We start from the raw sequence: 26,356 nt of genomic DNA on the forward strand, positions 1-26,356 counted from the left end.
TGGGCTCATAGAATGAGGTTGAAAGTTATTCCCTCCTCTTCAATATCTTTGAAGAGTTTGAGTAGCATTGGTATTAGTTTATCTTCGTATGGTTGGTAGAATTCAGCAATAAAACCATCAAGTCTGAGCTTTCTTTTCTTTTTTTTTTTTTTTTTTTTTTTTTTTTTTTGAGACTCTTTAGTCTTAATCTCTTACTCGTTTTTGGCTTGTTGAGATTTTCAATTTTTTCATAGTTCTATCTTGGTAGGTTTTATGTATCTAGGAATATATCCATTTCTTTTAGGTTTTCCAATTTGTTAGTGTATAGTTGTTCACAATAGTCTCTAATGGTTCTTTGTATTTCTGAAGTCTCAGTTATTATGCTTTCTTTGTTTTTTACTTTATTTACTTAGGTTTTCTCTCTTTTTTCATAGTCCAGCTAAAGATTTGTCAATTCTATCTCTTCAAAGAACCAACTTTCCATTTCTTGAATCTTCTGTATTATGTTTCTAGTCTTCATTTCCTTTATTTCTGCTCTGATCTTTATTATATCTTTCCTTCTACTAATTTTGATTTGGTTTGTTTTTGCTTTTCTAGTTCCTTGAGGTGTTATTGTTAGCTTGCTTATTTTTACTTTTTGATATAGGCATTTATTGCTATAAACTTCCCTGTCGGTTCTGCTTTTGCCATATCTCCTAGATTTTATTATGTTGTATATCCATTTTCCTTTGTTTCAAGATATTTCTAAAAATTCCTTCTATTCATCTCTGGATTAGATAAATTTTAGTATTAGTACAGTGTTAGCCTCTAAGTGTTAACGTTCTTTATTTTATTTAAAATATTAATATGAGCTCTAATCTCCAAATCTTTGAAGCTTTGGTACTATGTTTATGGCAACATGTACATGTGTCTTAGTCCATTTTGTGCAGCTATAACAGAATACCACAGACTGGTAAATTCATAGTGAACACAGATTTACTGCTTTATGGCTCTGGAGGATGGAGCATCTAAGATTAAGCTACCAGCATCTGTCAAGGGACTTCTTACTGTGTCATGCCATGGCAGAAGGGCAAGGATGGGGTGGAGAAAGAGAGAAAAGATGGAACTGAAATATTCATCTATAAAGAACTCACTCTTTAATTAACAGCATTAATCCATTTATGAGGGTAGAACTTTCATGGACCTCTGAAAGGTTCTACTTCTTAATACTGTTACAATGGAAACTAAACTTCAACATGAATTTGAGAGGAGACAAACATTCAAACCACAGCAATGTGTTGCTGTTCTTGTCTTTTCTTTTTCCTCTTGAAATGATAATGGTAATGGAGATAATAAAATGGAGAAAATTATCTAAAATATATTTAGATAATTACTAAAGAGAAAATTACTCTTCTGATATTATTCTAATTTTTCCCAGAGAAAAAAAATATATTTTCATGTAATATTTTAGTATTTTATTCAGTATCTGGGGGATTATAAGTTATTAATCATGTGGCAAAATCAAAAGTACATTATTATAATTCTTCAATAGGAGATATCAGACTGAGAAGTTTTTGTGTATCTGTTGTTTATTAGCTTTTTTTATAACTTGTTTCTTTGGTGATGTGGAGTCATGTATAAATTTTAACACTCAGTGGGATTGTATTAGGAGGTGGAGCTCTTGGATACTGACTAGGTCATGATGAGATGAACACTCATTAATTAGGTAAGTGCCTTTATAAAGGAGGTAACAGAGAGCATCCTCATCCCTTCTCTCATATGAGGTTACAGCAAAAAGACAAACACCTATAAACATGAAGAGGGCCCTCAACAGACTCTGAATCTGCTGGCATCTTGATCTTAATCTTCTCAGGTTCCAAAATTATAACAAAGAAGTGTTTGTTGTTTAAGGCACGCAGTCTCTGGTATTTTGTTATTGATGTCTGAATGGACTAAGACAGGAAGGTTGTCTAATCACCTTTTTCTCTTCAGTACATATCTTAATGGTAGTGAAGAAGCCATTTGTCTGATGAGAACACATGAATACATAGAGGGGAACAGCACACACTGGGACCTTCCAGAGGGTTGAGATGAGGAGGAGGGAGAGGATCAGCAAAAATAACTATGGGCTTAATGCTTAATAGCTGGGTGATGAAATAATCTGTGCGACAAGCCTGCATGTCACAAATTTACCTATGTAAAAAATCTACACTTATATCCCTGAACTTAAAATAAAATTTAAAAAAAATAAGTAGTGATATGGGCTAGGCATGGTGGTCCACATCTGTAATCCCAGCCCTTGGGGAGGCCAAGGTGCAGATTGGTTTAGCTCATGAGATCGAGGCCAGCGTGGGCAATATGTGGAGACCCCATCTCTACTGAAAAAAAGTCACTTGTCCAGTCCATATTTTATTCCTACATTTAGTTCTTTGAATTTATTTGACTTCCTGATAAAATTTTAATTCCACTTGTTCCTCCTCCTCTTCCTCCTCCTCCTCCTCCTCCTTCTTCTTCTTCTTCTCTCTTCTTCTATTTTATTAGGTTTTATTTTATTAGGTTTTAGGAAGTTCTAATTGTGGTGTCACATGGATTATAGTCTTTTGGTATTCTTATGTTTTATATTTTAAACACTGTATATTGGTCCATTTTATGAAAGTGCTGTAATTATTTTTTATAATTTTGACTGTCATAAACTATATGTAATATAAAATTTATCTTCTCAATCAATTTTAAGTGTACAGTTCAGTAGTGTTAAGTATCATTCATGTGGTTTTGCAACCTATCTCCAGAACTATTTTCATCTTAAAAAAGAAATATCCCATACCTATTAAATATCAACTCACCAATCCCCTCTCCCCTCAGCCCTGGCAACCAACACTCTACTTTCTGTCTTATAATTAATCTTCAAACAATCTACTATTGCTGAACATTTTGCAAACTTAATTTGACATTTGTTTCCACTAAACAAAGAGTACCAGAAGGGTAGGATTTGATCTCTTGCATCCTTCATCCCAGAAACATATATCTCAGCACATAATTTTGAAATGAATGCCTTTTGCTAAAAGAGACTTACTTATGTTTGTTTCTTCTTAGGTTTTTTTTTTTTTTTTCAACTTTTATTTTAAGTTCAGGGGTACATTGCAGGATGTGTAGGTTTGTTACATGGGTAAACCTGTGTCGTGTTGATTTGCGGCACAGATCATCCCATCAACTACATGTCAAGCCCAGCATCCATTAGCTATTCTTTTTCACAAACTCCCTCATCCCAACCCCTACCCTCTGAAAGCCCCCAGTGTCTGTTGTTTCCCATCATGTGCTCATGTGTTCTCATTGTTCAGATCCCACTTGTAAGTAAGAAAATGCAGTATTTGGTTTTCTGTTCCTATGTAAGTTTGCAGAGCATAATGGCTTGCAACTCCATTCATGTTCCTGCAATGCATGATCTCTTTCTTTTTTATGGCTACATAGTATTCCATGGTTTATATGTAACACATTTTCTTTATCCACTCTGTCATTGATGGGCATTTGGGTAGGTTTCATGTCTTTGCTATTGTGAATAGTGCTGCGAGAACATACAAATGCATGTATCTTTATAATAGAATGATTTATTTTCCTTTGAATATATACCAGTAATGGAATTGCTGGGTCAAATGGTATTTCTGCCTCTAGGTCTTTGAGGAATTGCCACACAGTCTTTCACAATGGTTAAACTAAGTTACACTTCCAGCAACAGTGTAAAAGTGATTTTTTTTCTTCATAACCTCACTGGCATCAGTTGCTTTCTGACTATTTTTTTTTTTTTTTTTTAGATGGAGCCTCGCTCTGTCACCAGGCTGGTGTGCAGTGGTGTGATCTCAGCTCACTGCAACCTCTGCCTCCTGTGTTCAAGCAATTCTCCTGCCTCAGCCTCCTAAATAGCTGAGACTACAGGTGCATGCCACCATGCCCAGCTAATTTTTGTATTTTTAGTAGAGATGGGGTTTCACCATGGCCTTGATCCCTTGACTTTGTGATCTGCCTGCCTCGGCCTCCCAAAGTGCTGGGATTACAGGCATGAGCCACTGCACCTGGCATTTTTTCACTTTTTAATTGCTATTCTGACTGGTGTGAGATGGCATCTCATTGTGGTATTGGTTTACATTTCTCTAGTGATCAGTGATGTTGAGCCTTTTTTCATGTTTAATGGCCACATGTATGTCTTATTGTGAGAAATATCTGTTCATGTTCTTTGCCCACTTTTTAATAGCATTGTTTGTTTTTTTCTTGCAAAATTTTAAAAAATTCTTTGTAGATGCTGAAAATGTTAGACCCTTGTCAGATGGATAGATTGCAAACTTTTCTTCCCGTTCTGTAAGTTTTCTGTTCATTCTGATGACTGTGTGTGTGTGTGTGCAGAAGCTCTTTAATTAGATCCATTTGTCCATTTTCGCTTTGATCACAATTGGTTTTGGTGCTTTATTATTAAATCTTTTCCCATGCCTATGTCCTTAATTATATTGCACCAATTTTCTTCTAGGCTTTTTATAGTTTTGAGCTTTACATTTAAGTCTTTAATGCAGCTTGAGTTGATTTTTGCATAGGGTGGAAGAAAGGGGTCCAGTTTCAATTTTCTGCATACAGCAAGCCAGTTTTCCCAGAACTATTTATTTATTTATTTATTTATTTATTTGAGATGGAGTCTTGCTTTTTTGCCCAGGCTGGAGTGAAGTGTCACAATCTCAGCTCACTGAAACCTCTGCCTCTTGGGTTCAAGCAATTCCCCTGCTTCAGCCTCATGAAGCTGGGATTACAGGCACACACCACCATGCCTGGCTAACGTTTTTTGTATTTTTAGTAGAGATGGGGTTTCACCATGATGGCCAGGCAGAACTATTTATTAAATAGGGAATCCTTTCCCCCATTGCATGTCTTTTTTTGTTAGGTTTGTCAAAGATCAGATGGTTATAGGCGTGCCATCTTATTTCTGGGTTCTCTATTCTGTTTTCTTGGCTTATGTTCTTGTACCAGTGTCATGCTATTTTGGTTGCTGTAGTCTTGTAGCATAGTTTGAAGTTGGGTAGTGTGATGCCTTCAGCTTTGTCCTTTTTGTTTGTTTTTGTTTTGTTTTTGCTTAGAATTGTCTTTTTTTCCATATACATTTTAAAATAGTTTTCTATTTCGAATTCTGTGAAGAATATCAATGATAGTTTAATAGAATAGCATTGAATCTATAAGTGGCTTTGGGCAGTATGGCTATTTTCATTGATTCTTTCTATGCATGAGCATAGAATGATTTTCCATCTGTTTGTGTCATCTCAAATTTCTTTAAGGAGTGGCTTGTAGTTCTTTTGGAAGAGGTCCTTTACTTCCCTTGTTAGCTGTATTTCTAAGTATTGTATTCTTTTTGTGGCAATTGTGAATGTGAGTTCATTCATGATATCTCTTCTTGCCTGTTGTTGAAAACAAGTAAAATCTGTAAGAACCATTCAGTCGAAGAGCTGTCAAAAGCTAGTTGGCCATACTTTTTTTTTAAACTACATATACTTGCAAAGGAAACATTATAAAATACATAACATTTATTTAGACACATGAAAATGGAAGAGTTGATTTATAATAAGCACCTTATTTTATACATATGTAATACAAAATACATTACTTACAGAATACACACACGTTCACCTCCAAGTCTGCTTAATTGTATTTCTTGATTCATAATGCCTTTCATTTTAGCAGATTAACAGTTTTTGAAATTTTAAAAAAGTATTCCATTGAAAACTGATCATATTTTATAAAAATTAAAAAATATATAGAATATTAAGATTGTTCACTGCCCGATAGTGTGACAGTCAACTGCAATTGTAATTAAAAAGTCATGGTTATACTTTTGTTTTAACTAGATATTGAATACTAATCTTCACATATATTGTATTCTACTAAACATTTTTATACTCATAATTTGGGAATCTTATAAAAAGTATTATAATAAAACTTAAAATATTCTTTCACAATTGGGAATGAATACTAAGTGGATAAATTGGTATTGAGGCAGGATGGGGAATAAAGAGAGGTTGCTGTCCTGGTAGAATTGCCCTGGATTTATGTCTCCCACGTGGCAATGTGTAATAAGACTTTCTCTTAAAAATACTATTTTGGCACTAATTCCTTAAATCTCATTTATACAACAGGGAAAAATGGATGAACATAGAATAAGGATAAATGACAGCTATTGTGATAATCAGCTGGGAAAGAAAAAACAAATTAAACCTAATTTTCTAACACTGTCTAATTGCAATTATGTTTTTAAAAAGGTGCTTAACTATATCAACATATTCTAATTAGACTAAAAAATGGAGGAGGGAATTAATGACAGAGAATAAATGTATAGAATTTCTAGCTCTTAACTTTGATCATGTATAAGAATCACCTGTAGGTTTTCTCTCTCTGTCTCTTGGTCTTGCTCTCTGTCTGCAAAAGAAGAGTGAAGAAGAGTAACTTAGACCCCAGGGATGATGTTATTGTTCTTATAAAAAATCAATTTATTAAAATCTCTGGAAAATAAACTTGGAAGTTCATGTACAAAACCACATGCAAAGGAGTTACTTGTATATTTTTCTCTAACATGTAAGTTGATGCCTATTGAGAAAACGATATTTTTCTATTCGTGCAGGGAGTTTATGTTTGATATTTCAACTCAATCAATTGTAATTAAATTGAGACTAATTAAAATGGGAAATCAAAAACAAGTGAATTGACAAGGTGAATCAGTCCCATAAGATTAGGAAGAAATTTAAAATTGAAAGTAATTTTCTCAGGCAGAGAGAAAATTATCACCATTATAGGTCAATTACCTAAGGCATTCTTGAGTACTTTTATTGCAAGAAATAATGAACATAGGGCTCCACATTGTTAATATTACAAAAAGAAAAAAAAATGGCCAAGAAATTAATTTTAACATTTTGTTCCTATAATTATGAATATAGTACATATTTATTAAACAATAATCTACCCTTAGAGATGTGCCTAAGGCATCTGCAATTGTGGCAGAATTAAAGAGCTGGTGTTATGAGTTATTTGTAATAGAAAAACATAATTTTAATTTATAGATATTTAGATATGTCTTCATCAATCATTTTTAAGTAAATATAGAGGCATGTTTCTTTGTTTTCCACTGACCTTAAGACTAAAAACAAGGGTCCTGGTTTGTGGTTCTCTACCATGTTGAAAAATTACATGTGATTATTTTAAGTGAAAAAAATAGTAAGCGGAGCTATATAAATTTGCCGATTTTATAAATTGAAATCGATCAAATATTACCAATTTTATTTAATTTAACCTATACTATCAAATTCAATTTGTCTAATCTCCCCCAAACGATAACAGGGGCCCAGAAGAGATTCAAATTTTTTCTGAGGTTGACAGTAATTCAATAACAGGATGGAAATAGAAGCAGGACATTTTGACTTCTATTAAAATACTCTGGCTTATTCTACAAAATATCAAGTAAAAACTTGTTTATAAATCATATACTGGAGTGAACACCTATGAGTTTGTGTGCATAAAAAATATGCTGGGAATTTTTAGACAGCTAGTCTATTTCTATGTCAGGATACATTTTTCTTAAGCCTAAGGATATAAATTCAGGTGGGGCCACATGCCTCCTTTTTTTTTGTTGTTTTGTTTTGTTTTTTCAGAGTTTTGCTCTGTCCCCAGGCTAGAGTGCGGTGGCACAATCTTGGCTCACTGCAACCTCTGCCTCCCAGGTTGAAGTGATTCTCCTGCTTCAACCTCCCAAGTAGCTACGACTACAGGCGCCTAATTTTTTGTATTTTTGGTAGAGACGGGGTTTCGTCCCATTGGCTGGGATGGTCTGGATCTCTTGACCTCGTGATCCACCCACCTCCTGCCTCCCGAAGTGCTGGGATTACAGGTTTGAACCACCACGCCCAGCCACATTTGCCTCCTTCTAATCAAGATATTGAAAGAAAAGGCAACTACAGGACTGGGCATGGTGGCTCACGCCTTTGTAATACAAGCACTTTGAGAGGCTGAGGTGGGTGGATCAGCTGAAGTCAGGAGTTCAAGACCAGCCTGGCCAACATGGCAAAACCCTGTCTCTACTAAAAATTCAAAAAAATAGCCGGGCATGGTGGTGGGCGCCTGTAGTTTCAGCTACTTGGGAGGCTGAGGCGGGAGAATCGCCTGAATCCAGGAAGCAGAGGTTGCAATGAGCCGAGATTGCACCACTGCACTCCAGCCTGGGTGACAGACCGAGACTCCTTCTTGAAAAAAACGAAAAAACAAGGCAACTCCTGAGGATTTCAAGTCCCATGCCTGGATCCTACTTGTCACAGTCCTAGCCAAGACTTCGATTATGACTTTGTCCTGGGTTAGTGCAAGGCCTCCTAACTTTAGCGGCCCTCGCCAGCCTCTTTCAGGAGCAGCTTTAGCAAAATGTCTAGAATGAACATTTGATCACCCTGCCCCCAACACCTACACACACTCCCTTTTAAAAATGTGCCATGCCTGGCTAACACAGTGAAACCCCGTCTCTACCAAAAAAAAAAAAAATACAAAAAACTACCCGGGCGAGGTGGCGGGCCCCTGCAGTCCCAGCTACTCGGGAGGCTGAGGCAGGAGAATGGCGTGAACCCGGGAGGCAGAGCTTGCAGTGAGCTGAGATCCGGCCACTGCACTCCAGCCTGGGTGACAGAGCGAGACTCCATCTCAAAAAAAAAAAAAGTGCCATGACATTCCTGTGCTGTTAGAAATAATTTTAAATTTGCTATCATGGCTTTCAAAGCCTCATTATCTTTTCGTACATTTTCTCAGATTTCTAATTTTTCATTTCCGGATGCTTCCTGCTACTGTTCAGTAGACACCACACAGAGTACAACAGATACAGCTACACTGAACTTCTTTTTAGTTTTTCAAAATGTGTATTGCTCTCTCTCCTATTCCATTGTCTGCACAATTATTCCTATTTACTTTGTACAATGTGCTTATTGCGTCCTGCCCAGAATATTTGGAGCATTCAGTTGTCTGCTAAAATGGCGCTTATTTCTCAGATAGCTTCTGTGACTCCTCAGTGAAATCCATGGGCTGTGTTTTCTATTGCTCCTTTAACAAATTACCACATATTTGGTGGCTTAAAACAATGTATGATCTTACAGTTTTGTAGATCAGAAATATGACTCATTTCTAACTTGGCTAAAATCAAGGTGTCAATAGAGATGTGTTCCTTTCTCAAGGCTGTAGGATAGAATTCATTTCCTTGGCTTTCTCAGCTTCCGGGTGCTTCCCTCATTCCTTGGCTGTTGGCCCCATTTCATCTTCAAAACCAGCAATGGATGTGGCATTTGCTTCTCACCATGGATGATTCAGACTGACTCTCCTGCCCCTCTCTTTCATTTATGAGAACCAGTTTGATTACATTGGACCCACCAGAATAATGAAGGATAATTTTTCTGTTTATAGATCAGCTCGTTAGCAAAATTATTTTCATCTGCAAACTTATTTTCCCTTTGTCATATGAGATAACATATTCCTCAGTTTCAGGAATGAGAACATGGATACTTTGTCCACTATAGGCTGCTAACAACACTGCACCTTCATGACTGTTTACATCTAGGGTATCAGAATCCCCTCCCACTCACTATAAGCCAATTTAATAAGAATTAGCCCATTTTATTTATCATTTTAGCCTTGTTCTTAGTACATTGTGTCTTATATAATGTAAAATCACACTTAATAATTAAACACACATTGTAATTAAAAAGCTGAGAAATACTGGGAATATTCCAGAAAGACATTGAGTGCCTGCAACTGTGACTAAGAGACATATTATTTCCTAGAGAATTTTAGATTCTAGAGCTTATTCCTGGCTTCCTTATTTTATACTAGGGCGAACTTCTTTGTTATCATTATTTTGCCTTTATCCAAATTATTTTATCCAAAACCACATTGCTTTGAAATATGTTTCTTCTTTTCACTCTTCTGACTTGCTTCTGGTTTTGATTCCCCTTTGCCTTCCATTTTTTGTTCATTTATTGTGTTTCAATGGAGTAGGATCTGAGAGCAAAGAGTGACAAGAGTAAGTGCTCAGAGCAGGTAAAGGATAAGTACAGCAGGAAGGAAAGACACATTGGGGGCCTCTGATTACTGTTCTATATTCACGTACAGTTTTTGCTGGGAGTCTACAGGTCCCCCCGTCCACAGATTCAACCAACTATGGATTGGAAGTATTTTTAAAAAACACAATAAAAATTACGACACAATAATACAAAGATAATAATACTTAAAAATACAGTGTAACTGTTTATATGGCATTTACATTGAATTACATATTATAAATAATCTTGAGATGATTTGAAGTATACTGGAGGATGAGCAATGGTTATATGCAAATGCTGTGCCATTTTATGTCAGGAATTTGAGTTTCCATGGATTTGTATTATCACTTGGGTTCTGTAACCAATCCCGTGTATGTGAAAGGATGACTATATTCTACTTTTGATTTAATTATTTTCAGATTTGTATTGGTATCTCATTTCACTATAGAAATTTTTGATGAAACTTTTTTAAAGGCATATATGTATCTACATTTTTTCTTTAAGGTCATCGTGTTGTGCCCAGTATTTTTTTTTTAATTTTATTATTTGTTTAATTTAAATTCGTACTTATCACTATCATATCCATTACCAAAGTAGAATTTATTTCCAGAAGATGACAATGATAAATTTAGATTCATGCAGTTCATATATAATCTGAACAGAACTGTATCCACAAATTTACCAAGACAATGGCAACTGTATTCACATCTCTCGTATGATTTTAGTCGCTTCTTTTAGGCCATCAAATTTGTCACACATGGTTAATTTAGCTTTAACTTCACCACAAAATAGTATTAGTGGAATAAACATGGTATAATGTATTTTAAGCTCCTCACGCCACAGGGAGGACATGATATAATGTATTTTAAGCTCCTCATGCCTTACTTATACTGACTAACACATTAATAATGTTCATTCATTTTATTCGATTTATACGAATGCTCTTGTGGCCACAGAAAGGCTGAGGAAGAAATCTGATATGTTTGATACACGTTATCTGTACTTGCTGAGATTCTACTACATGATATTGCAAATTTAGATATACAAATCAATGTCATATAGCGCCCATTAATAAATAATTATTTAAACTTCAAGAAATATATAAGGCACATCATATAAACAATAGAACACAACTTTTTATGATACTGAACTTTGTGAAATTCTAATTTTATGGGATATCACCTTTCACTTACTCAATTAATACATTTATTTCCCCCCCCCAATTATATATAGTCATCGTGACCAAAGACACTATATATTAGGCAGTTAAATTTTCCCAAGGAATTTACCTCATTTCTTACACTAGCTCAGTCGACAGTGCTATTACTGATATTTTGAAACTAAATAAACCGTAGTTTATTTATATTATACTATTAAAGGTCATACATTAGTAAGTGTCTGATTTTGGATATAAACCTAGAAATATTTTATTTCATAAATAGTAATTAAAATAATTAAGCCATAGAGAGGGTTTCTAGATATCAAGACTTTTTTAGAATTGCAGCTTTTTAAGTAACACTCCTCTTTAAAAAACAAAAACAAAACCTATTGGTGTTTTAAGTTTTGCAATAAATGACATGTAAGTTTTGCAATAACTGACATTATATATCAAAACACATAGATTTTATCAACAATGTTTGAATTTCCTTTTTTCTGAAATTAAGGTTTTTTTTGTTTGTTTTGTTTTGTTTTTGAGACAGAGTCTCACTTTGTCACCCAGGCTGGAGGGCAGTGGCGTGATCTCAGCTCCTCCCCTGACCTCCACCCCTTCAAGCAATTCTCCTTTCTCAGCCTCCTGAGTAGCTGGGATTACAGGTGTCCGCCACTATGCCCAGATAATTTTTGTATTTTTAGTAGAGACGGGGTATCATCTTGTTGGTCAGGCTGGTCTCGAACTCCTGACCTCAGGTGATCCACCTGCCTCGGCCTCCCAAAGTGCTGGGATTACAGGCATGAGTCACCGCACCCGGCCGAGATTCTTAACGTAATATGTGTGTGTGTGTGAAAGATAGTGAGGGAGGTTGTTGGGAGAGGGTTTTGTGTGCTTGTATATTCTTGCCCTGCATCCATTTTCTGTTTTGGTAATAGCTACTTTCTTTCAAAAAACCATCCCTCTTCATGCTCATATATATAGTCCAAATGGGACTGAAGCCCTGCTCATCCTTGCTACGGAGGTGGGCTCATGGCCTTGCACTGGTCTGTTTATTTTACAACCTAGCCATGGTACTTGGTTTTGGGATGGGTCTGGGACTACACTTAATCCAGTGAGAATGAGTTGCATGAAATTTAATTACATTTGGGTAAAAGTGTTTTTTTTTATTGGGATTGTAAGATGCATAGATTTGAGTTGTGAGACCACATAGATAGTGCCTAAGAGTGAACACTACATGGAAGTAGAGGAGGAAAATCAAACACTGTTTGAGACTTTGGGTCCAGGCATTTTTGAACGTAACTAACTTACTTTTATATTTTCATGTCTCAGTAAATTTATTTGCTTAAGCCATATAATCTGATTTGTCAGAAACTGTTTTATTCTATTGCAGATTTGTTTATTGTGTTGCAATCTCTAACTAGCTTAATCGTACAGAAATATATTACAGATTATTAAGTTTTAGAATTTATGGAATAGAGAAGCAAAAAACTTTGAGTCTCCCCATCAGGAAAAGTGACTGTGCTATATCATTGTCCAACTTGCAACCTCCATGGTGATGGGAACTGTGTACTAGAAACTCCACTGTGGCATCCCCAGAAAAAAACATATGTTACTACTGCTCTACTCGAAAAGAGATGGCCTCTTCCCAGATGAATGTTATCTCACATTGCTCAGTTTTGCATTTATATCTTGTGTGTCTACTCTGAGGATCTTAGCTTTGAGAAAATATTGGAAATGTTTTTCTTTCCTTTCCAGACTCTGTGGCACAAAGAGGCACTACAGAAAATCCTAGAGTTTATTCTGAGTGAAGTAATACGCAATTGGCAAAACTGGCAACTGAAAGGATCCTGAATCAGAAGGTAGTGTGACCATCAACATTTCTCCAACTTACCTTATTAGCTCAATGTGACACTCTGAGAATTATCATATTTCAATTCTACATTGGTGCAGAAAATCTTAGCATGTTGTTACCTGATTTTCAGTAACTTATGAAACTTACGACATTATTCTTTTTTGAGACAGTTTCGGTCTTTTTGCCCAGGCTGGAGTGCAATGGTGGGGTCTTGGCTCACTGCAACTTCCGCCTCTGGGGATCAAGCGATTATCCTGCCTCAGCCTGCCGAGTAGCTGGGATTACAGGCGCCCAACACCACACTTGGCTAGCTTTTGTATTTTTAGTAGAAACTGGGTTTCACTATGTTGGCCAGGCTGGTCTCGAACTCCTGGTCTCAAGTGATCCACAGGCCTCGGCCTCTCAAAGTGCTGAGATTACAGGCTTGAGCCACCGCGCCCAGAGCCAAAGCTTATGACATTTTTATAACTCATCAGGGACATCTCAAGACATAATCAACTAAAATACTATCCACTGGTGGCCAAGCACAGTGGCTCATGCTCATAATCCCAGCACTTTGAAAGAAAAAAGAGTGTGGATTGCTTGATGACAGGAGTTTGAGATCAGCCTGGTCAACATGGAGAAACCACTTCTCTACTAAATATACCAAAATTAACCAGCAGTGGTGGTGCACACCTGTAGTCCCAGCTACTTGGGAGACTGAGGCACAAGAATGTCTTGACCCCAAGAGGCAGAGGTTGCAGTGAGTTAAGATTGCACCACTGCTTTACAGCCTGAGCAATACAGCAAGACTCTGTCTTAAGAAAATATCTATTGGCTTACCTAAGAATGTAGAATAACTAGTGGCTTTATGTTTCTTAAGATAAACTCTGGAAGAGCCATTCTAGCCTTCAGTTCATTTCTTTCCATTCCTCAGAATACAAGTGCCCAAACAATCCATAATTACCCAGTGTAGACTTAGGCAGGGTTTGTGTGCCTTTCTCAACCACACACAAATTCTCAAAGGAATAAAGCATGTGGTATCTCTATTAAATATTACAAAGTGTCAAAATTACAGAGTATAACTATGTAATTTGTGAAACATATGCTCTGTTTCTATGTTTTCATTAAAATTATAAAATCAGAATTTCTCATTATGGTATGAAATATAAACACTCACTTGGAAAAAGTTGCTAGCACAATCTGGATAGGAGCTGCTGTGGTTTTCGTGGTTAGAGGATGTATTAGTTTGTTTTCGTGCTGCTGATAGAGACATGCCCAAGACTGGACAATTTACAAAAGAAAGAAGTTTAATGGACTTACAGTTCTACGTGGCTGAGAAGGCCTCACAATCATGGCAGAAGGTGAAAGGCACATCTCATGTGGCAACAGACAAGAGAAAAGAGAGCTTATGCGGGGGAACTCCCATTTTTACAACCATCAGACCTTGTGAGACTTATTCACTATCATGAGACCAGCACAGGAAAGATTTGCTGCCATGTTTCAATTACCTCCCACTGGGTTCCTCCCATAACACATGGGAATTTCAGTTGAGATTTGGGTGGGGACACAGCCAAATTATAAAATTCCACTCCTGGCCCCTCCTAAATCTCATGTCCTCACATTTCAAAATCATTCATGCCTTCCCAACATTCCCCCAAAGTCTTAACACATTTCAGCATTAACTCAAAAGTCCATAGTCCATAATCTCATCTCAGACAAGGCAAGAACCTTCCACCTATAAGCCTGTGAAATCAAAGGCAAGTTATTTGCTTCCTAGACACAATGGGGGTACAGAGGTTGGGTAACTACAGCCATTCCAAATGTGAGAAATTGTCCAAAACAAAGGGCTGCAGTCCCCATGCAGGTCTGAAATCCAGCTGGACTGTCAAATCTTTTTTTTTTTTTTTTTTTTTTTTTTTTTTTTTTTTTGAGACGGAGTCTCGCTCTGCCGCCCAGGCTGGAGTGCAGTGGCCGGATCTCAGCTCACTGCAAGCTCCGCCTCCCGGGTTCACACCATTCTCCTGCCTCAGCCTCCCGAGTAGCTGGGACTACAGGCGCCTGCCACCTCGCCCGGCTAAGTTTTTGTATTTTTAGTAGAGATGGGGTTTCACTGTGTTAGCCAGGATGGTCTCGATCTCCTGACCTCGTGATCCGCCCGTCTCGGCCTCCCAAAGTGCTGGGATTACAGGCTTGAGCCACCGTGCCCGGCCTGTCAAATCTTAAAGTTGCAAAATGATCTCCTTTGACTCCATATCTCACATCCAGGTCATGCTGATGCAAGTGGTGGGCTCCCACAGCCTTGGGAAGCTCTGCCTCTTTGGCTTTGTGGGGTATGACTTCCCTCCTGGCTGCTCTTATGGGGTGGTGCTGAGTGTGTGCAACTTTTCCACATGCACAGTGCAAGCTGTCAGTGGATCTATAATTCTGGGGTCTGGAGGATGGTGGCCCTCTTCTCACAGCTCCACTAGGTAGTGCCCCAGTAGGGACTCTGTGTGGGGACTCTGACCCCTCCTTTCCCTTCTTCACTGACCTAGCAGAAGTTCTCCATGAGGGCCCTGCCCCTGCAGCAAACTTCTGCCTGGATATCAATGCATTTCCAAACATCCTCTGAAATCTAGGTGGAGGTTCCCAAACCTCAATTCTTGACTTCTGTGCACCTGTAGGCTCAACAGCTTATGGAAGCTGCCAAGGCTTGGGGCATGCACAATTTGAATCCATGGCCCTAACTGTACCTTGGCCCCTTTTCGTCATGGCTGGAGTGTTTGGGATGCAGCACACCAAATCCCTAGGGTGCACATAGCATGGGGACCCTGGACCCAACCCACAAATCAATTTTTTCCTCCTAGGCCTCCAGGCCTGTGATGGGAGTGTCTACCATGAAGACCTCTGACATGCCTTGGAGACATTTTCTCCAGTGTCTTGGGGATTAACATTCAGCTCCTCGTTACTTATGCAAATTTCTGTAGCTGGCTTGAGTTTCTCCTCAGAAAATGTAATTTTCTCTTCTGTTGCATTATCAGGCTACAAATTGTTCAAACCTCTATGCTCTGATTCCCTTATAAAACTGAATGCCTTTAACATCTACCAAATCATCTCTTTAATGCTTTGTTGATGGAAGTTTGTTCTGTGAGATACCCTAAATCATCTCTCTCAAGTGCAAAGTTCCACAAATCTCTAGGGCAGAGGCAAAATGCCACCAGTCTCTTTGCTACACCATAACAAGAGTCACTTTTGCTCCAGTTCCCAACGAGTTCCTCATCTCCATCTGAGACCACCTCAATCTGGATTTCGTTGTCCATATTATTATCAGAATTTGAGGCAAAGTCATTCAACAAGTCTCTAAGAAGTTCCAAACTTTCCCACATTTTCCTGTCTTCTTCTGAGCCCTCCAAACTGTTCCAACCTCTTCCTGTTACCCAGTTCCAAAGTCACTTTCATATTTTTTGGTATCTTCTCAACAACACCCCGCTCTACTGGTACCAGTTTACTATATTAGCCTGTTTTCATACTGCTGATAAAAACATACCTGAGACTGGGAAGAAAAAGAGGTTTAATGGACTTACAGTTCCACATGTCTGTGGAAGCCTCACAATCATGGTGGAAGGCAAGGACAAGAAAGTCATGTCTTACTTGGCAGGCAAAGACAGAGAGAACTTCTGCAGGAAAACTCCTATTTTTAAAACCATGAGATCTCATGAGACTTACTCACTATCACTGGAATGGCATGGGAAAAACTTGCTCCTGTGTTTCAATTACCTCCCACCAGGTTCCTTGCACAACACATGGCAATTCAAAATGAGATTTGGATGGGGATATATGCAAGCTATATCAGAGGAAAATATGCTTTAACTTAAAGTGATACTTCATGACAACCCATAGAAGCATATTTGTTCTTCCAGCCCTTAAATATTTTAGATCACCACTCTCAAGAAGATAGGGTGTATTTCCTACTTCTGTTTATGTCAATAGCCAGCCATCCCTTCCTCATTATGTTTAATCCATGCTAAAATTCACAGTGTTACTCTAAATTTATTTCTGGCTTAGGGCCTTGTCCTTTTCATTTCCTTTGTCTGGAATGTCTGAGTCCAATTCTACCCATGACTGAGTCCTTCTTGTTACTGAGATTTTAACTCTAACCTCACCTGCTCATCAAAACTTTCCATAACCACCCAAATAGATTTGACCTCTGGCTCCCGGAAACAATTGTCTGGCTTTATTTGTTCTATGTTTATCACTATCTGAAATTAAAGAATTAATGAGCATTTTAATTGTATACTTTTTACTCTGACATCAGCACCCAATCTAGTTAAGCACACAACGTCATCTTTCTTCAAAACTGTGCTAGTGGCTGGATTACAGCACATACATTAAGAGGAATTTGAATAAATATTTGTAGACTCAGTGATAGAATAATTTTTAAAATCAAAAAATAAAATATTAGGACAATTTTTGAAGGTTCTGAATGTAGCCATTTAGAGAACTTTTTAAAGGTCTAAATTGTCTTATTATTTCCCTAATATAGATTATACAGACACACTTGTAAAAGCAAGATGCTAAGTTAGCCCTAGATAAATAAATAATGAATATTAAACAATAATAATGACCTGGTTTATGAACATTCCACTTATTCCCCTAATGATGCTTCTGTTATTTAACTGAAATTGAGATTATTAAATTTAATCAGTTGCCACTCCAGACATCCACCATTATGTTATAATTAGGAGCAAAGGACTGATCAGAGAATGTACTCACTTCTTTTAGGAGATTTTCTTGTGAGCATATTTGTTCCCATTTGTGATACTTTAAAAAGGCTAATGCAATTTAAGATAGTGTCTATTTTCTACTTATTAGTCAATATAGTCTTTTTAAAAACTGTATAATGTACAACCTAGTTTTGCCCTCATACCATATATCAAAACACTGTTGTCCTTTTGTTATAAAATATACTTCTCCTCCAGATGAATATATATTTCTACCTTCTCCAAAATTATACCCTTATCTGTCTATAAACATATATAGCCAGTTCAACATAATCCATGTCTACTTTTACATTTTTTATAATTATCAATACATCTTAGTAGTTTTTAAATATTCTTCATTGTTTGTTTCATCATAATTTTTGGATTTATCTTTCCTTTGGAATTTATCAATCATAATTTAAGTCGAGATATGTTGATTATTTCTATTTTATTTACAAACATGGCCTTCGAGTTCCCAGAGAAAAGACATATTATAAAAAGATATATTCTTGTGTCCCAAAATCAAGCATTTTTAGACAGTTATTTTAGTTTAAGAAAATATATATATATATTGACTCAAGAAAAATAAACCAAAATGTTTTTACTTCTGAATAACTAGAACAAATGTTTTCGATAAATCTTAGCAGGTTTAGAATGATAAGTGCAGAATAGATTGTGACTTATGATTTTACTGAATACAAATGTTACATAGTAGTCTTACAACGGGTAAATAGAAAAAAATGTTTCTCACAACTTGATTTATTAACATAATCTGATGATTTAATTAGACTATATTTATACATATACATGTAAATCTTATACAATCATGTACAAAACTTATAGAAACCATCAAATTATTTTTAATAATTGAGTTCGTATTTTATAATATACTTGGATTATTTAATGTAAAAATTGAATATTTTTATTTTTTCATTTAAAGGAAGAATAAGTGAATTAAAATTTAGTTAAATAAAATGTTTAACAAGCTGGATAATTTATAGTAGTGAATGGGTTATACTGATACAGATAACGAATTAGTCACATGCATTTAATTGTTTTTTTTTTTTTTTTTTTTTTTTTTTTTTTAGACGGAGTCTCGCTCTGTCGCCCAGGCTGGAGTGCAGTGGCGCGATCTCGGCTCACTGCAAGCTCCGCCTCACGAGTTCACGCCATTCTCCTGCCTCAGCCTCTCAAGTAACTGGGACTACAGGCGCCTGCCACCGCGGGCTAATTTTTGTGTTTTTAGTAGAGACGGCGTTTGACCGTGGTCTCTGTCTCCTGACCTTGTGATCCACCCACCTCAGCCTCCCAAAGTGCTGGGATTACAGGCGTGAGCCACCGCGCCCTGCTGCATTTAAAATTTTAATGTTTTTAATTTATTTTACATTAGCTATACACTATATATAATGTTTATTTAATTCACTATAGGCTTGAAGGCATACAAATTTTATATATGCTTAAATAAACAATATATGAGATACTCTGCAGTGATAACATAATGTTGATTTTTTCGTATGTGTCCTGGTTATTTAATCCACTAACAAAACTAAGATAAAATCATAGGTAACTTTATTTCTGTAGTAGTTGAAAAACACAATTAAGCATATATGGAATAAATTTTCTTTTAAAACTGTTGCAACAATTTCTAGCCACTACAGAGAAGGCTTTTGTTATTTTTATTTATGCTTGTACCGTTCGACATTCATTAATAGCATTTGTTCAAATACATTTATTACAGAACTCCTCTATTTGAATCCAGGCTCCATGCCAGATATTGGAATACAATAATAGGCAAGGCAGAAGAGTTTGCCTGGTAGCAGGGAGGAAGATGACCATCTTTGCATCAGAATAACTGTGTAGTAATGTAGACAGGAAGTAACATGCAAGTATATCTTGAAAGAAAACAACATTATCTCTGTGATTGATATATGAAGTAGTCATCTCAATATGATCAATTATGTTTGGAAAGATAAATTCACTCAAAAATATAACAATGGACTTTTAGTCTCAGTTCTCTTATTCTAGTCTTTGTGTAATCTTGAAAGTGGCACAGCCTTTTGTGGTATTTTTCTGAGTTGTAAAATGTGGAAAAAGATTATTCACATCTCAAAATTACTATCAGGATTAAATGAAACAATTTGCATAAGATATTGGTCTGCAGTACAGTATTTCAAATAACTCAAGCACACACATACATATTTGTAATATATATATATGAAAAAGGCAGATAAAGTCATAATCTCGGTGATAGAAAAATTATGAAAATACTAAATGATCAATTTGTTGGTAGATTAAAATCTGAACACTGAACGTGTTACGGTGCAATATTTGGTTAATCTTTTCCTTAGAATTTGGAATTTAACATTTTTATTCTTCACCACAGTGAGAATAAATGAGAAAATGAAATCTCAGGGGAACTTCTTTGATTTCCTGCTTCAGATCTTTTCTCTGTGTTAGGGATCTATATTGCATAGTCTTCCTTTGATTTCTATCTGAAAAGGCTACTGAAAACAGGTAGAAACTTTGGTATGAAAAGTGCTATATGGACACATACCAAAGTTTAAAGAAGAGTGTAATAAAGATATTCCAGGTATATTACAACTATGTTGTCCAATTAATATTTTTAAAAAGACTAATAATAGGTCTCCTTGTATATTCATCCTCTCCCATTATACATTGGTATTAGATTTATAATTATATAAGATTTAGCCCAAAGTTTAAAGTCAAAAGTAGATATAGAAAGCATCGAATGGAGAATATTAGATACCAATATTTTAAAATAACCTTTAACAATGATAAAAAAATGAAATAATCCTATGTAAAATTGATCAAAATTAAAAACACAAATTCCACAGAAAATGATGCAAATATCCAACTGACATATAAAAAGTCTTTATTTAATTAGGGAAAAGCTTATCAAAAATACTACAATATCAATGAATAGTTTGGAAAATCAAACAATGTAATTGTATCCAGTGCCTGTTAAAGCAGGGCACATGGGAGTCCTCGTACGTTACTGGTGGAACTGTAAAATGCTATAGTGTTTAGAAATATTATCCAGAAGCATATTTTTAAATTAAATTAAATGTGCTTATTATATGCTCAAGCAAGTAATATTACTTTTGGAAAATTATTCTGCAGAAATAAATTTAACTGCAAACATAGAATGAACACTCACAAAAAAACAAATGCACCATATTTCGTGATAATTAAAAACTAGAATTCTCACATATAGGGAAATTATTGAAACGTATTATATAACCATATAATGAATTAATATCAGTAAAATATGGGTTAATTTTTAAAAAATAGTTACTACATGCCTCCTGTTTTCAATAAGCCCACTATTTGGGGTCTTGATTGTACAATAATGATTAAAATAAGTGGTTGAACTGTAAGGCTGTACCAATACTGGCTACTGTGAAAGCATGAAATATCTCATTGCCACAGTCATAGGGGGATTCACGTCTACTTTCAGGCTCTGCTCTAGTGACCTCCGCTAGGTGCTCATGAGAAAGAACGAAGCTGGGGGCAGGTAGTGAGATTGGAAAAAGTTGCTTCCACAGAGCTGTACTGGAGAAGGGGAGCAGCTGCTACTGCAGAAAGAAGGAGAAAGTCTTGTTTTCGTCATGTTTCTTCCAAGGAGCAAAAGCTTTAAACTGCTGGGACAGGAGCAACAATATTGTTATTCCGAGGGAACAGGATAATTTTTGCTATAGCTGGAGACAAAGGAAAAGAAAAAAGTCCTCTACCCCTGGGAAAGGGAAAAAATATATATCTGCCAAGAGAATCAGAAGCCTCTTAGTGATATGAAAGTGGCAGAAACCCTGATGAAACCCCATATCTGAGACTTAGTAACACAGGATCTGCCTAAGACTGAGACTAAAACTGGACATCAGAGAAAATTCACCTTCTTCAACCCCCACCAGGTTAGCCAGCACTAATTAACAAACAATAGCAATCTATAGCTGTGGGAGGGAAAAAAGAGCATGGAATGATGTCCTCTAGGTACAAGCACATAATGAAGACCTAAATCTAAGCATAGACCAAGGAAATCCTTTGGAAAACCATAGCCCACATTAAGCACATGGTGACACTGAAGATATTTGAAGGTAATAATGCAAGGAAGACAAAGACAAAATCCCAAACCTGCTCAACTTCTGAGTAGTGGGACAAAATAACTGGGATTCATATGTTAAAGTTGCTAGGAGGGCAACACATGTAAACACATGAGAAATTTCAGAACAGAGATGGAAAGTATAAGGAAAAGAAAAATTGAAATGTGAAATATAAAAATCATGGCACCATCACAGTAAAAAATACCACAATTTATCAACATGTAAATCTGCAAAACTAGGAATTATCTTCTATTTTCATCTTTACCAATTTAGATCTCAAATCTGTCCAAGTGTTTCCATTTATATTACCAAAACCTTGGTAACCAGCTACTATTATTTTTTGCCTAAACCAAGAGTCAAGAGACATTTTCTAGAAAGATACATACAATAAATATTTAGGCTTAGTGGATCATTGGATCTTTGTGGCAACTATTTAATTCTGCCATTGGAGTGAAAAAAGCAGTCATATACAATATACAAAAAAGTGAGGATGGCTACTTCTACAGTTTGAATGTGCCCCCCAAAATTCTTAATTTGGAAATTTCATTGCCATTGTAGCAGTTTTAAGAGATGGAGCTTATTGGAGGCTATTAGTTTCTAAGGACCTCATCTTCCTTTTTTCTTTTTTTTTTTTTTTGACATGGAGTCTCTCTCTGTCGCCCCGGCTGGAGTGTAGTGGCCTGATCTCGGCTCACTGGAAGCTCCGCTTCCCGGGTTCACGCCATTCTCCTGCCTCAGCCTCCCGAGTAGCTGGGACTACAGGTGCCCATCACCATGCCTGGCTAATTTTTTGTATTTTTAGTAGAGACAAGGTTTCAACATATTAGCCAGGATGGTCTCGATCTCCTGACCTCATGATCCGCCCGCCTCAGCCTCCCAAAGTGCTGGGATTACAGGTGTGAGTCAACGAAACCAGCGGACCTCATCTTCCTAAATGGGCAAATGCCATTTTTTCAAAACTGGGTCTGTTGTCTTGGGAGTTCATCGTCTTTTCCTCTCTACTTCATGTACTCTTGCCATCTCTCACTCTCTCTCACCTGTCCATTTTCTGCCCCTCCACTATAGGTTGACCCTTACCATTTGCCAACCCAAAATTGTAAGAAACTCTTGGACTTCCCAGCACCCAAAAGCACTGGCCAAATAAACTTCTGTTATTTATAAATTGCCTACTCTGTAGTGTTCTGTTCTAGCAGCAGAAAACAGACTGAGATGGCTACATTCCAATATAATATTATTTACACAAACAGTCAGTGTGCCAGATTTAAGCTACAGGCCATCACTGATGACCCTTGGTCTAAGCTAAAATGTCCTGTAATGTGTACCCTACAGAACTGCAGATCTTTATTTATAAAATATAATTCTGATACTGTCCTTTTCTCATTTGAAATACATCAGTGGTTTTTCATATACACTATAGTGGACAAAATAAAGCTTCTTCAATTTCTACCTATATTTCCAATTTACTATAATTTTGTATATCACTGTATTAAAGAAATTGTCTTTGTACAACTAAATCCAAATGTGGTCTCCATAGGTATTTTGTTTCTCAGAAAAATGCTTCCCACATAATGCACAGCACAACCCATCACACTATTATCATTTGTTTATTTCTCTCTATTTTTATTTTCACCATTCTAAGACAAGGTGCAAGAGTGGAGGGATTAGGACTAACTGTACATCCCTGGCATCTTCAGTTTCAAATACGTGCTCAGTGAACATTTGTTGAATGCATGAGCGCATGAATGAACTGCACAGAATAAGAGATGACAAGTTGAGTGTCATGACATGCTAGGGACTGACAACTAGATGATAGATCTTCAAATCTCTCACACAAACAAATGTGACTTGGGGTAAAGCTCTCAGAGCTATCATCAGTTTAGAAAACATTTGCTCTATCCTTGTCACATACATTGTTTCACTTTTTTTGAGAAAAAAATACTGGAGTACACTTCGAAGTGTTACAATGATGCAAGATTTTAAGCATTTGTTTTTTGATCTGTTGTATTTTTCTCTTCATTTCTCATGTAATTAAGGATTTTAAATGTCATTTTGGCACAGGATGTCAGAGCACAAGTGTGGTGAAGAGGAATCTGTGTCAGGAAGAAGGTGGAAGAGATATGACATTGGTTAAACAGAGAATTGATGAAATAAGAAAATAAGTTGAAAAAATAAAACAAAACCAGGTGACAAATTTCTCAAAGCCAGAGAAAGGATTAAAAGTATGGAATGGAATTAAACAGGTATGAAGCCTGATGATTAAACTGGATGTATCAGTAATGAAATCATGGAATCTAAAAAATATATCAATATAAATGTGTATGTGTACATATATGGAGAGAGGGACAGACAAACGGACAGACAGAGGAAGGGGCCAAGCAATTGGTACAAGTGATACCCTAATTGCAATGAGGACACTGAGTCCCCAGATCTTGGTTCTCAATAACATGCTCCATTGAAAAGAATGAGGGCGGCCGGGCGCGGTGGCTCACGCCTGTAATCCCAGCACTTTGGAAGGCCGAGGCGGGCGGATCACAAGGTCAGGAGATCGAGACCATGGTGAAACCCCGTCTCTACTAAAAATAGAAAAAATTAGCCGGGCGCAGTGGCGGGCGCCTGTAGTCCCAGCTACTCGGGAGGCTGAGGCAGGAGAATGGCGTGAACCCGGGAGGTGGAGCTTGCAGTGAGCCGAGATTGCGCCACTGCACTCCAGCCTGGGCGACAGAGCGAGACTCCGTCTCAAAAAAAAAAAAAAAAAAAAGAAAAGAAAAGAATGAGGGCTGATTCTGGGGCTGGCACAGAAAAATTACAAGATGATCCTGGAATATATATTGTTAAAAATTAAGACAATGTTAAAGGATAATATGGTCATCCTGAAAGATTAAATTGTTGTCAGTTTGAGAATTTAATTAATTAATGGGAAAACTGATTACTACTCATTGAATCAAAGAGAAAAACATGAGCCCATATTGTTATAAATAAATAAATGCATATATTAAAAGATTAATTAGAAACATAGTTTCAAAATAGACTCCTCTAAAATACCTAAGAATGGTAAATTTATAGAGCGTTTCTTTCTTTACGGTAGAGAAGCCTAGCTAGCTATATCTTAATCAAGTGATCAATGTAAATATCATCAGGACAAATCAAAAACATGCATCACCTGAGAGCGTGTAAAGAGAGCACAGCATCTCTTTGTGATATTTTCACTAAACATGCATAACTTGAGTCTAACCGTGAGAAAAGAGAAGACAAATACAAGGTGAGGGATATACTACAAAGTAACAGGCTTATAATCATCAAAGTGTGAAGGTCACGTATGTCAAAACAAAAGGTAGAAGATGTTCTATATTGAAAGAGTATAAACATGTCAATTGTATGGAATGTTTCACTGTAAAGTGGATCAGTTGCTAGGAAGGACATTATTGAGATAGTCACTGAAACTTAAATAGAGTCTAGGGAGTCAACAGTAGTAATGTATTAATGTTGATTTTCTTTTTTATTTATTTATTTTTTATTTTTTTGGAGTCAGAGTCTCACTGTATCCCAGGTTGGAGTGCAATGTCACCTAGGCTGGTGCGATCTCCGCTCACTGCAACCTCAGCCTTCCAGGTTCAAATGATTCTTCTGCCTCTGAGTAGCTGGGATTATATGTGTAAGTCATCACACCTGGGTAGCTTTTGTATTTTTAGTAGAGATGAGGTGCCACCATGTTAACCAGTCTGGTCTCAAACTCCGGACCTAACATGATCCACCTGCCTCGGCTTCACAAAATGCTGCGATTACAGGCATGAACCACTATGCCTGGCCTTAATGTTGGTTTTCTGATATTACTGGTTGTATTGTGGTCATTCAATATAGAAATTTTATTTGTGGAAAATACAAACTAAAGTTGGGTAATGGGTCTTTATGGTAGCAACCCACACTTAAATGGTTCCAGGGGAAAATATCTTTGTATTGTATTTACCTTTTCCCTAAATTAGTGGTTGATTCAATCTTTTTAAATCATCAAAGTATATAAAAGTCAAAAGATAATTAAAATTAATGAATTTGGCAGAAATTCTGTGGTATAAATTTCTTTACAGGGGTTTCATTCAAAAGTGATGCAGAGCAAAATAACTTGAATTTGTCTAAGGGGACAGGATGGTGGGCTGTTCTCATATTTTATGACACAGGAGAGTTTGTAGTGAGGATGGAGGAGCTTGTACTCATCTGTAATGTAGAACAAATTCCATGGTTTAGTTTTGACTTCAAACAACATAAAATGGATGTTTTAGTCCATTTTCATGCTGCTGATAAAGACATAACCAAGACTGGGAAGAAAAGGAGGTTTAATTGGACTTACAGTTCCACATGGCTGGGGAGGCCTCAGAATCATGGTGGGAGGCAAAACGCACTTCTTTCATGGTGGTAGCAAGAGAATAAAATGAAGAAGAAGCAAAAGTAGAAACCCATGATAAACCCATCAA

General features: G+C 36.6%; 1 long non-coding RNA gene across 1 annotated transcript in view; it reads left to right on the top strand.

Annotated features, from left to right (window-relative positions):
• LOC126956632 (uncharacterized) overlaps positions 1-24,073 on the top strand; it is a 44,491-nt gene extending 20,418 nt beyond the window's left edge. The window contains exons 3-4 of the long non-coding RNA XR_007726436.1: positions 12,955-13,058; positions 23,924-24,073. This is a non-coding gene — a long non-coding RNA (uncharacterized LOC126956632). The remainder of the gene's footprint in view (positions 1-12,954; positions 13,059-23,923) is intronic.
• The last annotated feature ends 2,283 nt before the right edge of the window (positions 24,074-26,356 follow it).

This window comes from Macaca thibetana, chromosome 6 (genome assembly GCF_024542745.1).
Source record: "Macaca thibetana thibetana isolate TM-01 chromosome 6, ASM2454274v1, whole genome shotgun sequence".
Lineage (NCBI taxonomy): Eukaryota > Metazoa > Chordata > Mammalia > Primates > Cercopithecidae > Macaca > Macaca thibetana.